At 36.5% G+C, this 15,911-nt stretch overlaps 1 protein-coding gene across 1 annotated transcript in view; it reads left to right on the forward strand.

The window, feature by feature from the left end:
• PRR16 (proline rich 16) overlaps positions 1-15,253 on the forward strand; it is a 235,542-nt gene extending 220,289 nt beyond the window's left edge. Inside the window, exon 3 of the mRNA XM_073878564.1 lies at positions 14,066-15,253. The gene's annotated coding sequence lies outside the window, so the exon portion shown is untranslated. The remainder of the gene's footprint in view (positions 1-14,065) is intronic.
• The last annotated feature ends 658 nt before the right edge of the window (positions 15,254-15,911 follow it).

Here is a 15,911-nt window from a genome sequence, read left to right on the forward strand (position 1 = left end):
TTAGTGAGATCATATGATACATGTCTTTCTCTGATTGACTTATTTTGCTCAGCATAACACTCTCCAGTTCCATCCACGTCGTCGCAAATGGCAAGATGTCTTATTTACAAGGGTAATCTGCTTTCTGTTGGCTCTGTGGGTGTGTACATAGGGACACACATTTTCTAGTTCATAATGGTGGCAGGATAGAAGAAAAGGTGGTAGGAAATTGAGCCTTAAACTCAGGTTAAGCAAAAAATATCTTAGACGCCTGCCAATTAAACCTGAAGTATTATCTTACTCCCCTTTATGAAACAAGACCATTATAAGAGACCTTCTCTCTGTGGCATTTTGCAGACTTTCCAGAAATACCACCCTATTGTAGTCAACGCAAGACATTTTTCCTATCCTTGAGCTTACAATATTTAGTCATGTATGCCTAAAATGAAAAGCATTTTGGAAGAAGAAAAATAAAATTTAGTAGACTGCCTTTATTTTGTTTTGTTTCCAATCCCTTTTGAGTACAGTGTTTTCAAAAAGGACATGGTGAATAGAGATGGTCTCTTGGCATAGGCAACTGGATGTTTTTCCAAGTCCAGTTGCTTCATAGACTTTAATAACAAAAGAGAATCCTGGAATCCTTTCCAGTCTATAACATAACTTTATTAGCAGGTTTGTCATGGCTGACCTCCTGTCCTCACTACTAACCCTCCCTGTGCTTGGAGAGGGAAGACTAGTTAACCTGATTCTATTCGGTTAATAAAAAAGGCAACCCACAAAGTCCAGCTTGCTAATTCACAGAAGCCAACTGATCATTTATTTAAAAGCCAGAGGAAGAAAGAATTGCCATCTCATGAAGATGAGAGCAGCATTTTATTGCTTGTCTCCTGAATTTAATCATTGCAAAACATCGGTGGATATTAGAGGGGGATGCACTGTTATCGCTTGTTTCCTGTAATAAATTAAAAACCTAAAATGAATGTGGTTTGACAGAAATGTTTAAACAAGGAGGAGGGAGGAGTGTTAGCATTTTAATTTTGTTTTGATTGAAGGTTCTCTCATTCCACCATGAAAAAAATAATGCCATTCTTCTAGCATGCCTCATTTCCAGTGGAACTCGGTAGAATGTGCACGTGTTAACATTAGCTTCAGCAGGCTTTCATGCAGTTACACAAAGGAATGTTGCCAAAAGGAGGGATAGATATCACAGCCATTCATTTCACAGTGCTCTCCAGTTCGGCTGCAACTCTTTCTCTGAGCAGCACACATCAGTGAATAAAAAGGAAATGAAAAGGAGGGGCAGGAAAAAGGGGATTTAGGAAGAAAGGGTTGTCAAAAACATGTTTGCCTTTAGACAAGACAATTCGCAGTTATTAGCATGAGCAAAATTCCTGATTGGCTTACAGTAACGAAAACAGAATGAGCGCTGAAATTTTTTAGAAAAATATTAAAACAAAAAACCTGTTCTCTAAACACCACTAGTGAAGGGCGCCTCGGTGGCTCAGATGGTTGAGCATCTGCCTTCAGCTCAGGTCATGATCCCAGAGTCCTGGGATTGGGTCCCGCATCGGGCTCCCTGCTCCTTGGGAGACTGCTTCTCCCTCTGCCTCTCTCTCTCTCTCTCTCTCTCTCTCTGTCTCTCATGAATAAATAAATAAAATCTTAAAAAAAAAGTAAACACCACTAGTGAAGATCAAGGACATCTAGGGTAAGTAAACAGCCACAATTTTATATAACTGACTCCTCCACCCACCCCCGATTTCCTCACATAATGAAGTAAAGTCCTATTTGGGTTTCCTTGTCTCTGTTCATGGAAAAAAAAAAGCATCCTGGTGACTGTTTTTCTAAATTGGTTCCTTTAGCATTAATTTACATTTCAGTACTTTTAACACTATGTGTGATGCTGCTCTCATGTAATTAAATATTAGAAACTATTTATAATTCTGGTTGCAAAAATGGCCAGTACTGATACTGTTATTAACAGCAGAAGAAAGAGGGCAAGACAGTTATTTTGCTTCTGTTCTTATTTCTTGGCAAATCCACTCCGGTGGCCTTCCTCAGCGGTTGGAGTTGGGACACAGGATTAGGGCAGTTCTGTCAATATATACCAGTCAGCCTTGAGATCTTTTTAAGAACTGGATTCTCAGGGAGTTTGTTCAACCCTCCTGTGGAATTATCTACCCCTCCCCAATGTATTTATATATGTTTCTCTTTGTAAAACGGAACTATATGAGCACCACAAAAGCATTTTTATCTGTTTTCATTTACTTTATTTATCAACGCCGTGAAGTAGATATTAATGTCTTTTCCTCCTTCTTCTTCTCTTCAACAAATGAGGAAATTGAGTCTCAGAAATGATCTTAGACCCTTATAACTACAGTGGAGTGGAACTTAATTTTGAGCTCCAGACTCTAAAACCATGACAGCATACCAGGCACTGTACTTAGGATTTACAAGAATTTGCTAATTGATCGATAGGGATATTTGGCAATAAGGGACTCAATGTTATACCATACTGATGAAATACCACAGGATTGCACATAATGTAGGTGAATGAATAGAAAGATGGACGGATGGATGGATGATGAATGAATGAATGAAGCAAGCGAGCAAGCAAGCAAGCATATATTGCATGTATTCTGTGGAAGGAATATTTTATAAGTACAAACTGGAATTTGTACTTGATAATAAGGTGGTGGTACTCTTGACAAATTTGATAGGTTTGTGCCCAGAAAAAGGTTTCTGGAAAGTATTCTTCAACAAAATATTTTCAACTGGGAATCTAAAAGAATGGAAAAGAATGACATATTTTTCTCATCATTTACTCCTTCTCTATGGAACTTTAATTATGATATTTAATCATAAAATTTATTAGTAATAAAATTTTTCAAAAGAGTGACAAAAATATCCGAAAACAGGTCTGACATAGGCTTCTAAGATACGCTTTTTAATAGTCTTTTCTGATATAAATGTATTGAAATATTGAAATTTATTTTGAAATTGAAATAATTATATATTAAAACATGTTGAATAATTGTAAACATATTATTAATATCTTGAAATATTACCACATAGCAACTTTACTGTTATAAATAACATCCTTTATAAGACATAATTTCCATCATTATTAAAAGTTAGGTCATTAAATTTATTTTAAGTGAATTAAAATTAATTGGCAAAATAATTGAAAAATACCCTTTTTTCAAACTGATGTGATTCTGGATGGGCATATAAATATGTAAAAAAAAAAAGATGCAGCTTAAGATAATAATTAGAGTAGTTTTTTTGCTGTGTGAATGCAGATGTTCCATGGATAAGTTCTATGTTTTATTTACATCTATAGTTAATTTTCTTAGAGAATTTTACTAAATTAATTTTTCAAGTGTTTATATATCATAGATGGACTTTACAAACTCTTTTAGAGGGTAAAGTTTGCAGGGCCAATTTAGATAGTAGATACATACTCTTTTTTTCTATGTAAAAGTGTCAAAATCTTAACAAGTAGACAGTTGCAATTTACCTACAAAAATGAATAAAAATAATGATTCGGCACAAAAATATTTTAAGGCATTCCTTAAACTGATTTTGATGTTATTCCTTATAGTTCATGGACATTGTTCTTCTGTAGTCCCTTTTGTATGACTGAAACATACTTTTGAATGTTCTGAATGAACCAAACACAGTAGAGCATAGGATTAGGCAAAGCTGGACCTGTGGTTGGGGTTATTTTGAATTTCATTGTAAAGACTTGGGGTGAGACAGATGGAAGTCTATTTGGGACAGACTTCCAGCGTCATCTTAAGGGACATGTGACCCTTACTGTTGCTTAAGACCCTGTCTTCAGAAGTACCCCCCACTATATCCACACCCCCTGACACTTGTGTTTAATGCTCTGTAGTCAAGGACTTGATATTTTTATCTGTAGATTTGTGTTTTGTAAGTGAAGTCCCATGGGATAATGAAGAATGCCTTGGGGAGCTAGAAGTTTTTCCTCATGCCTCATTCCACCCTTGCCACCCATGTTAGATGAGATCCTGGCCACCCACTTTCCCATTATATTCCAAGAGATCACTGCTGCCCTCTCTTTCCATGGAGGCCAACACTGGCAGCCAAGTGTTGTGTTCTGAGTTGCAGGGGAGATCCCCAAGGGGTTGTGGGTCTGCACTCAACCTCTGCTCGAAGGAGCATGACATTAAAGAGCAAATAAAAAAAGCCAGAGTGACTAGGTAAGAAAAGACAAAGCTTTTTTCCTGCCTTTTGAACAAGTCCCTGCTTTTCATTCTTCACTGGACCCTGTAAATTTTGTAGCTGGCCTTGAGAATTTGGAACTATGCTGTTGAATGTGGTTGTCTGATGCGCTAGTCCAGGTGAGAGGGGCAATTCTTTTTTTAAAAAAAATTTATTGTTATGTTAATCACCATACCTTACATCATTAGTTTTTGATGTAGTGTTCCATGATTCATTGTTTGCCTGTAACACCCAGTGCTCCATGCAGAATGTGCCCTCCTTAATACCCATCACCAGGCTAACCCATCCCCCCACCCCCCTCCCCTCTAGAACCCTCAGTTTGTTTTTCAGAGTCCATCGTCTCTCATGGTTCGTCTCCCCCTCCGACTTACTCCCCTTCATTCTTCCCCTCCTGCTATCTTCTTCTTCTTTTCTTTTCTTAACATATATTGCAGTATTTGTTTCAGAGGTACAGATCTGTGATTCAAGTCTTGCACAATTCACAGCGCTCACCATAGCACATACAAGAGGGGCAATTCTAAGGTGCATGATATTTCAAGGTATTGGGTACTTATTTTAGAAAATGATCACCTAGCCTTAAACACTTGATTGGGGGCGCCTGGGTGGCTCAGTTGGTTAAGCGACTGCCTTCGGCTCAGGTCATGATCCTGGAGTCCCGGGATCAAGTCCCGCATCGGGCTCCCCGCTCAGTGGGGAGTCTGCTTCTCCCTCTGACCCTCTTTCCTCTCGTGCTCTCTATCTCTCATTCTCTCTCTCTCTCTCTCAAATAAATAAATAAAAAATCTTTAAAAAAAAAAACACTTGATTGTCAGCTCTCTAGACTGATGCTTTGTAAGACACATGTACACTTACTAAATGTCCTCAATGCAGCAAGTGTGAAGGGCTACATAGAGATTTGCTCTCTGTATGTGTTCTTCATGAATGTACAGATTCCTCGGGCAGAATCTGCACTGCTCCTGGGCTCAGGAAAGCAGGGCAGCTACCAGGGAGTCTCACTTAGATTTTAGAAAATGTCATCGATAATTCATGACAGGAAATGAGTTGTGTCAATTTAGAACACCGTGCTAGAATTAGCAGTGTCCTTTTCCTCATATTAAAATAATTATTTTCAAGGTGATTTTCTCAATATTCATAATTTGTGAAATATAAAATGAAGTCTTTTTCCAAAGTAGCTAAATGTGTAATAGGACTTAAAGATTACAATGGAGTGCATCCATCATTGGCTTTTTCCTAATTTGATCATATGTATTAAATTCTATACGTATCAGTATAAGAACTAAAACAAACTTCCTATGACTTGGAACGAAACATGGGCATATAAAATTCACTCAGTGGATGAGAGGAAATAGCACATGATGTTTTTATTTATTTTTAAAGATTTATTTATTTACTTGAGAGAGACAGAGAGAGAGACAGGGAGCACGAACTGGGGGAGGGGCAGAGGGAAAGACAGAATCTCAAGCAGTCTTTCCACGGAGCTTGGAGCCAGATATGGAGCTTGATCTCACAATGCTGAGATGGTGACCTGAGCCAAAATTAAGAATTGGACATTTAACCGACTGAGTTACCCAGGCACCCCACATATTATGTTTTTAAAGATGCACCTAGGCCTTTTTATCTGACTAGCTAGAGTGCTTTACCTGCAATTTTTTCAAACTGGTAACATATTACCTCCCTATCTTTTAAGAACCAGATTAAATATAATTTTTGTTACTGAAAGTTTTTTGAAACATTCGTTTTCATTCATCTCAAGGAAACTCTGCCCAACTTCTTCCATTTATGTTTTTTTAATTCTTTCTGAAGGAGGGATACTAGGTCTCTTACTCAAAATTCTCTCTCTCACCAGACATCCTAGGTGCAGGTAGGATATCATTGGCACCATTTGGAGGGGACTCAGGTGTTACTAATATCTTCAAGTTCCATAACACATTTCAGGCAATGCACAATCTTCCCCTGTACCTCCTTCCTGACCACCCTTAGTCCTCTATACTTCTCAGAATATGAAGCCAATAACATTTTGATAGATGCATAACTAAAAAAGAATCTCCATATATATAATACCCACTCTTAGTAGTCGTAGGCTCAAATGGACAATCAATCTCATGACCCCAATAGGTTATACTTGAGAATGGTTTCATTAGAAGAATACAAATCATGACAGTGGGTCAGTATCCAGTGATTTTCCAACATGAGAGTTCCCACAAGGGTCGAGGGCTAAAATCTGACAGCTCAGGTGGGAGAATTTGAGGTCATGGTTAGATGTGAGATCTATACCCTGGCTAACCCTTACCATGTCTGGAATAGTAATCAACATCTGTTATAATAATCCGTAAGCAAAGAACATCACCAGTTACAAGAATGCACCACACTCAAGAAATTCCATGAGATATTTATAGTCATTCACAGTCCCCCCAGACCAGATGCAGTTTACAAATCAGGATTTATTTTTATTATAAGCAATGTTGCCTAGTAATACAGCTGACATTCTACCAGTATTGGGTTTCTATGGAAACAGAGCTAGAAAGTTAACTCAATGTCATTTTTCTTTTCAAAGAAGGAGAAAATGTTTTGCTATCCCTTTATTCACATTAGGAAATATAAATATTTGGGAATGTGGATTACCAAACAGGCTTTCTTCAAATAAACAAAAAAAAAAATGCAAAAAAAAAAATTCAAAATGACAGCTATACATTCAACTAAAAAAAACGGAACAAAGAATAGCAAAATCTTCTTAAAGTAGACAAGGAAAACTAATAAAGACAAAAAAATAAATTAATATATAAAAACAATCAAACCTATGGAAAAAAAGAAAAGCTAGATTTTAAAAATTATTTTATTTTGAAAAGAATGTCAAAATAGATTTTTCCCCCATGTGTGTAAGTCTGTAGGGCCACTATAACAAAAATACCACAGATTGGGTGGCTTAAACAAACATTTATTTCTCACAGGTTTGGAGCCTGGAGAGTACAAGATCAAGGCACTGGCAGAATCGGTGTTTGGTACAAACCCATTTCCAACTTCCAGACCACCTCCTTCTCCTTGTATTCTTTAATGGCAGAGAAAGGGAGAAGGAGCTCTCTAGCCTCTCTTTTATAAGGGCACTAATCCCATTCATGAGGTTCTACTCTCATGATGTATTCACCTCCCAGAGTCCCTCACCTCCAGCTATTATCACATCAGTGATTAGGTTTCAGCCCATGAATTCTGGAGGCACACAAACATTCCATCTATAGCACCATCAAAAACTAGGAAGAAAAAAAAATAGAGAAGAAACAAATGAGCGACTTTAGGGCTCAGAAAGAAGAGCACTTAAGAGACTTCTATGTTTAAGTGTGGATATAACAATTAAATTTATTAAAAAATGTAAATAACCTAATTTGCCTTAAGAAACATTTAAACAATACCAAAAGAAGAAAATGCAAAGTAGCCAAAACTTTTCCACTCAAATAAGGCATCATAGTGAAAAGATTTTATGAGCCATTTCTTACCAGCAGCACTGTTCAACATGGCACTAGAGAGATTAACAATGAAATAAGATAAAGGTCTAAATCTTGAAAAAATGAATAAATGAAATAAATGGAAAAAGATAAAGGTCTAAATTTTGAAAAAGAAAGATGATATTATCAATATTTATAGACAATATGATTACTGATTTAGGTAATCTAAAACGATAGATAAAAACCTATTGGACATCTGAAACAAATAATGCAATATATATTAAGAAAAAAAAAGAAGAAGAAGATAACAGGAGGGGAAGAATGAAGGGGAGTAAGTCGGAGGAGGAGATTAACCATTAGAGATGATGGACTCTGAAAAACAAACTGAGGGTTCTAGAGGGGAGGGGAGTGGGGGGATGGGCTAGCCTGGTGATGGGTATTAAAGAGGGCACGCTCTGCATGGAGCACTGGGTGTTGTGCACAAACAATGAATCCTGGAACACTACATCAAAAGCTAATGATGTAATGTATGGTGATTAATATAACAATAAAAAGAAAAAAAAACCCTATTGGACAAGGGACGCCTGGGTGGCTCAGTCGGTTATTAAGGAGGGCACATATTGAATGGAGCACTGGATGTTGTATACAAACAATGAATCATGGAACACTACATCAAAAACTGATGATGTAATGTATGGTGACTAACATAATAAAATTAAATTAAAAACAAACAAAGAAAAACATCTGCCTTTGACTTAGGTCATGATTCCAGGGTCCTGGGATCCAGTCCCGCGTCAGGCTGCCTTCTCAGTGGGGAGCCTGCTTCTCCCTCTCCCTCTGCCCCTCCTCCCTGCTTGTGCTTGTTCTCTCTCTTTCTGACAAATAAATAAAATCTTTAAAAAAACAAACAAACCATGAGACAAGAACCAGTAAGAGAGTGGTGTAAAGTAGCTAGATATAAGAGTATCTTAAAATTCAATATATACCTTGGGATCAGTGATAAAGACATACAAAATAAATTTAAAAAACATTTCATCCAAATAGCAATGAAAGCTATAGTATGGGAATAATTCAAACAAGGAGTGTGAAAGATATCTATGAAGAAAATAAAACTATCGAGAGCCCTAAAATGAAGGTCTAGGGGCGCCTGGTGGCTCAGTCGGTTAAGTATCTGACTCTTGCTTTCTGCTCAGGTCATAATCCTACAGATGGGAGCCCCTAGTCGGGCTCCCTGATCAGCAGGGAGTCTGTGTGAAGATTCTCTCCTTCTGCCCCTCCCCTTCCCTGTCTCTCTCTGTCTCTCAAATAAATTGTTAAAAAAAAATAAAATGAAGGTCTAAATAAATGTGACAGTCCACCATATTTCTGATATGATTACTTATATTGTACAGATACCAGTTCTACCCTGATTATTCTAGAAGCTCAGTGTTATCCCACAGAATATTAAAATTTTCCTACAATAAAAAACCTGAACCTGAAATGAGAGGAAGTGAATTCCTAGCGTCCAGAAATACACCACATACAACCATGTGGGCATGTGAATTATTACAGGATAAGAATCGCATACCAAAGTATAACAAAATAGAGGTAATTGAATACATGCTGTTAAAATGATTGGACCCATTTGGAAAAATAAAAGGTTAGATTGGTAAGTAATTTTATATCAAATTAGATAGATAGATTCAACCAGGATTGACAAACTTTTTCTGTAAAGGGTCAGTAGTAAATATTTTAGTCTATGTGAGTCATATTATTTATCACAAATACTCACCTCTGTGGTTATAGCATCAAATGAATGGTTTGGGGGATAGTGAATTTGGCTTGCAGGTGGTAATGATGACTTTGATTTAATCTCACCAGAGCCAGAATTTCTTCACCCGGTAAATTGTAAGAATATCTACTTCATAGCTTAATATAATAATTAAATAAGGTGTGAAATATTTAGCTCCATGTTTAGATGTAACAGAAATCTAATTGTTTATCCTTACATTTTCCATGACTGCCATAATGCCTGACTTATAGTAGATATTCCATACATTTTCATTTAACTGAGTTAAGGGAACACATCTTGCTGCTATTCCTTCAACAGGGGAGTTCAACAGGGGAAATAAGACAGATTTTCTTGAAAATGATTTTGATTTTTTCTTGGTTTCTACCTCTTAAAATGCAGCAGACAATAACAGATTGTCCCATAGTTAAAATATTTTAAATTATATAAATTTTAAAATAATAAATATTGATACATACATATTTGGTTTATAAAATATTTTATAACAATATGCAATCAATATATACAAATTTTGTGTTTATGTTTAATAAATATAGATTATAAAGAAGAGAATTATGAAAATTACATCAAGTTCCAAATAAATATAGAATTATGGGACTTCTGTTTGGACAAACTTTTTGTAATATTTTTAAAACTTTTAGTTTTTAAGATTTTTTAAATTTATTTGACAGAGAGAGCACAAGCAGAGGGAGAGAAAGGGAGAAGCAGGCTTCCTGCTGAGCAAGAAGCCCGATGTGGGACTCGATCCCAGGATCTTGGGATCATGACCCAGGCCGAAGGCAGCTGCTTAACTGACTGAGCCACCCAGGTGCCCTGTAATATTTTTAGCTTTTTCCGAGCTTTGCATGCTGTCTTCGACATTTTAAAATCATACTATCCTTACTGCATTGAAATGCTCTGTCACTTAAGATGCTACTTATATAAATTAATTAACTTGACATTTAATGACTCAAAGCCTGAAACTTATCTAGTATCATTCACATTTTGTATATCACATTTGGATCTGGAAAAAATTTATTTAAAAAATGACACTTGAAGTGCTTGAAAACATGGATCTCTTCCATTCAAAAAGTGAAGAAAATTTTAATTAGTTTTAAGCAAAGCCTTTTTGAGCAGAATGAAGCAATTAACCCACTGATCTGAAGAATGGGTCATAAAGCATTTCCATGAGTGCTTGTAATCATTGTTAGCTATACAAGATCTTGGTGTGTTTTGTGTTTTATTATATCAACGCTGAGGAAATGTATTTAACTTGTACAGTTGTAATGGAGTACAACGTGGCTCTATATTCAAAGCAACCATTTCCCAAAAAAGGGAATGTGGAGGTTTAAAAATGTTTGTATTTGGGGTGCCTGGATGGCTCAGTCGGTTAAGCGTCTGCCTGCCATCGGGTCAGGTCATGATCTCAGGGTCCTGGGATCAAGTCCCGCTTAGGGCTCCCTGCTCAGCGGGGAGTCCGCTTCTCCCTCTCCCTCTGCTTGTGCTCTCTTGCTCTCTCTGTCAAATAAATAAAATCTTTAAAAAAAAAAGTTTGTACTTTAAAACCTATCATAATGGAAGTTCAAGAAGTTTTTAAATTTGCAAATTATACATGTAAAGTTATTTGGGGCTTTTCTTCTTCAGGAAACAACATTTGAGCCTGAGGTTAAGAGATTGAATGTGGTATCTGATCCCATGCAGGGAGAGGTCTGGAAAACTGAAACAAATCTTCAAAACTCAGTATGACTTCAATGTATTTCACTAATACCCAACCTTAGAATTCAATCAGCGGGTATACACATCTGCTGGGTAGAAGATTTTAGTCTCTGCTTTTCATGTATGCTCACTGAGGACCAAGAGCTGAATGGTGGAACAGGAAAAGCTTCATAAATAATGTTTGCTCTTATTTTAAAAGGATGAAAATGGAATGAAAGTCTCTCTTAATTTAATTAAGAAAGAATGGGTTATTTTGTTCTCTTCAATTTGCCACCAAGGAAGCGTCTGCACCGGGGATTGTTAGTTACTGCTTTCAGCTGATGGCTTTGCCATTCCTTTGCTGTAAATACCTGCCATATGTATGCCCTCCCCGCCTTCCCCAATGCTCTCCGCACTTCCTGCGGCCGCTCACTTCGTTGGAATTCTTCAATAGTTCCCGTTACCTTTGGGATAAAAATCTAAGACTTTTTTACGTAGTAGAAAAGACACCTTGGCCCCTGCCCATCTCTCCAGAAGCAACTATATTTTCTCCGTTCAGTTTTATGAGACACAATATTGAAGGCCCCATGCTCTCCCCTACCTATGCCCTCCTGTTTCCCTCTATTTGAAATATCCTTATTTCATACCTACTAGCAACATATTACTTTTGCAAACTCCAACCTACTCCTCACGTCTCAATTCAAATGCCATCTTCTGTAGACTTCTACTCCTATGCTCATTCTTCATTTCATATACTATGGCACAAATCTGCTTTTACTATGAATGTTTGGGTGTCCCCTGACTTTGATACTAATATCCTTGGAGGACAGACTACATTTTTATATCCATGGTTCCCAGAGCGGTATCTGGTAAACTGTGGGTACTGAATACTTATTTTTTTTTTAAGATTTTATTTATTTATTTGACAGAGAGAGACACAGCGAGAGAGGGAACACAAGCAGGGGGAGTGGGAGAGGGAGAAGCAGGCTTCCCGCTGAGCAGGGAGCCCGATGCGGGGCTCGATCCCAGGACCCTGGGACCATGACCTGAGCCGAAGGCAGACCCTTAACTGACTGAGCCACCCAGGTGCCCCTGAGTACATATTTTTGAATGAATGATAGATTGTTTTACCAGTCTTAATAATCTCTGAAAAATATTGTAGATGACTAGAGACCTATGAAAATATAACTGGCACATTTAATTATCTTTGCCCCAAGTACATGAATTATGTTTCAGTATATTTGTAGAAAGTCACCTTTGTATGGTTTTATTCAATAGTAAAACAAAAATATTAATTATTATAGGACTGTTGCTCATACATCGGTAACAGCTTGAAAGTCGATTTCCTTTGCATACATGGAAGCTTCTATTTCTAGAAGATACACAAATGGCATAAATAGGCAGATGCCAGTAATGGTGTTAGATTAAGGGTAGCATAAGCCAGTTCATTCCAGCCTTCTGCATTCCTCTTTATTGATAGACTTTTGCATCTTAAGCAACTCTATGATGGAAGATTTTCGTCCACTACTTCTGTGTCTTTCATAAAACATTTTCAGTGATGAACCAGAGTAAGCTCTCAACACACACTGATTAATTGTATATGGTGATTTTTCTAGGCTTAATCTTGGAAATGAGAGAGAGGATTATTTTCTTCATTTTCATAGTTTATTTCGTACTAGGACTTTGTTTTGGTAGTCGAGAATAATGTAATGAAAAATAATTACAATTAACCTAATAGTGGTAATGACTGAGTTTGTCACGAAAGGACTAAATGATTTATTCTGTTGTCTGTGTGTATGTTTGTGGTTCTGTATTGGAGAAAGCATCATGCATTTGGGGGTCACCTACTCCCCACTGAAAGGGTTAACACAAGGGGTTCTCAGGTAGGCTTTGAGATTAAAAATATACTTAGAGCCATTACTCTCTGACTCTGAGTTTTTAAATAATTTGTTAATCAATTGATTATGGTACCAGGTTTATTTTAATAACTTTCTGGACCTATTAATAGTAAGTCATTGCATAAATATACTCCGTTATGCTGTAACTTAAAAAGACCATAGACATACTCACATTAAGTGATGCTAAGCATCTTTGATAGTGGGTGGGCAGGGTGAGAGTTATAGTTACATTTCTTTCTTTTTGTTTTCCAAAAAATATATTCATTAATCACAAATATGGATTTAAATGATTTTTTGGTGCTAGTTAAAAAGTATTGTAGATATTCACGAAGTAAAAGAAAAGACTAGTTCTTTGGCAGCTCTGTTGCATCAAGGAAAATGATATCGTTTTGGCAATTTGTTTAACTATACAGATGGCATGAGATATTACCTTAAAGTGATTTCTTTTTTTTTTAAAGATTTTATTTATTTATTCCTGAGAGACAGAGGAGGAGAGAGAGAGAGGGAGAGAGAGAGAGAGAGAAACAGAGGGAGAAGCAGGCTCCCAAGGAGCAGGGAGCCCGATGCGGCACTCAATCCCAGGACCCTGGGATCATGACCTGAGCTGAAGGCAGACGCTTAACCATCTGAGCCACCCAGTCGCCCAAAGTGATTTCTTGATAAAATATTTTTGAGGGTGGTATATATAAAAAGTTTATAGTCTGAAAAATTTACAAACTGTCTTGAGAACTTAGTACCTTTATAAGTGGACAAACTTATCTGAAGTTTAAAAAACAGCCAGAGATAAGAGATCTTTTAATTGAAATATAAGCATGCTACTGCTAAATTTTGATGACTAAGTTATCATATATTTTCATATATGAAATATAAGTAGAATATATGTTTAACATCTTTAGGCACTTAAAATCCTTGATAAATCAAGTAATTTTAAACTATGCATTAATAAGTGATTGCCTCATTAATAATTTTAATGTGTTTTTGTTAAACTATGTTTAATACTTCAACTGATCTTTTGTTTTTTGTTTTCCTTCCTTTGACAGGTCCTTCAGCTTGGAAGGAATATCTTTATTTGGAGGCATGTCAGCTCATTTTTCTCACTTCAGATTCATCATTATGACTTCTTGAGGCCAGATCTAATTTTGAAGTAACCAGGAATCTGTCCATCATTGAGCAGTAAATCCCTCAACTTTGGAGCACAAAAGATCACTGATACGATCTGCATAAAATCATCTGCCTCTAGTCTGATAGCCATGAGCAGAGCCCTGGGGGCAAAAAAAAAAAAAAAGCCACAGCCTTAAATCTCTTCACTCTGAAATTACCAAGAAGATTAAAAAAAAAAAAAGACTAAACAAGCAAGCCAACAACATCAGAAACAACAACGAAAACAAAGAAAACCCATCTTATTTCACCTTGGAAAAAAATAAATATTCCCAGATGTGAGCCCAAGAAAATTCATATTCAGCAATTAAGCTAGAAAATTGATTGATCATTTGGGAAAGTAAAAGTATAGAGATAGGAGGTATCTCTAGCCCGATTTACTCAGCATTTCAAAATATGCAGACAAAAAGAAAACTGAACAGAGGAGCATTTCAGCAATGAACAGTATTAGGACAGAATGTTGCTGTTTGCAGAGAGGATGTTTGCCATCTTGTGCACACCCTCAAAGCCATAATGGAATAACAGCATTGTCATTGATTGCTTGAAAAGTTTCTGCATTCAGTCCTTCACCCCATATTGGTTAAGGCGCAGGGGCGGGGGGCAGTTCTTACTGATTACTTCTCAATGCACTTCTAATATTTGCACTGTCACTTCCATTCAGGGTAATGATGTGTGCTGTTATTTGCACAGATGGTCCCGTGAGTTTTGAGACCACAAGCAGTTACATGCAGGAGTCCAGAAAGGAAACATTTAAGAATTCCTCAGACATTGCTTTCTCTTTCTTCTGTAAAAGTCAGTTATCATTTAAAAAATGGACTTGTCTCAGATTAAAAAACAACTACAAAATAATAAGGAAAGCGCATAAGTGTGGTCAAATGAATGGAGAAGGTATCCAAAGTTTGTTTTAGTGAAGATCATTTTATATCATTAACAGCCAAGAAGTCAGATAGAGTGAAATGTACACTACACATTTGTGTTGAACATATATTTGTTCTCTTAATTAAAGAAATCATTTGTAATTTGTATTTGACATATAACAGTTTTTTATAGCCATTTATCTATGCTTCATGGGAAAATGTACCAAACAGCATTTTCAGTTTATTTTTCTAAATAAATGTGTTGTTTGTATTATTTGTAGTTGCTTATTTGATTTTTCATCACCTGGAAAATAAGTTTCCTGTGGCTAATTGGAATGCTTTTGTCATATTAATTCAAAACAAATGGAAGACCGAAACAAAATATTTGGATGGTAGAAAATTGTGCTTTCTATTTCCTAAACTTTGAAGAAGAAATGATTTATTTTTCTTCTTGACTTTCTTGTCAAGGGTTTATGTTAATATTCTAGTTATACTACAGAGTCAGTTTTAATATATGGGGGCATTGCTGGAAACCAGAAAGTTTGGGTACAGTATCAGCAGGGATTTTCCCTAAGTTCTCTTTCTAGAAATCGGCTCCAAAAGAAGATGAAAATTAGATTTTTTTTTTTAAAGACCATTAATCATGCTAAGGAATTTTCATCAATGCCCCCCAGTGGTCTGCTGAGAATTTTCATCAGTGCATATAAAAATGACTAGGCAATCATACTGGAGCGAAAATAAAATCCTCTATCAATAAGGACTCAGTAAGTACCTACATGTGTGCATCCTTGAGGCTCATCAGCTAGAGTCAGTATTTATGGTCCTTGCTACCACCATTAAGTGGTGTGCAGCTCAATTTTCTTTCTTTTTT

The sequence above is a fragment of the Callorhinus ursinus genome, unplaced genomic scaffold (genome assembly GCF_003265705.2).
Source record: "Callorhinus ursinus isolate GAN/ISIS: 27379988/994484 unplaced genomic scaffold, GSC_fseal_2.0 scaffold30, whole genome shotgun sequence".
In the NCBI taxonomy this organism is placed as follows: domain Eukaryota; kingdom Metazoa; phylum Chordata; class Mammalia; order Carnivora; family Otariidae; genus Callorhinus; species Callorhinus ursinus.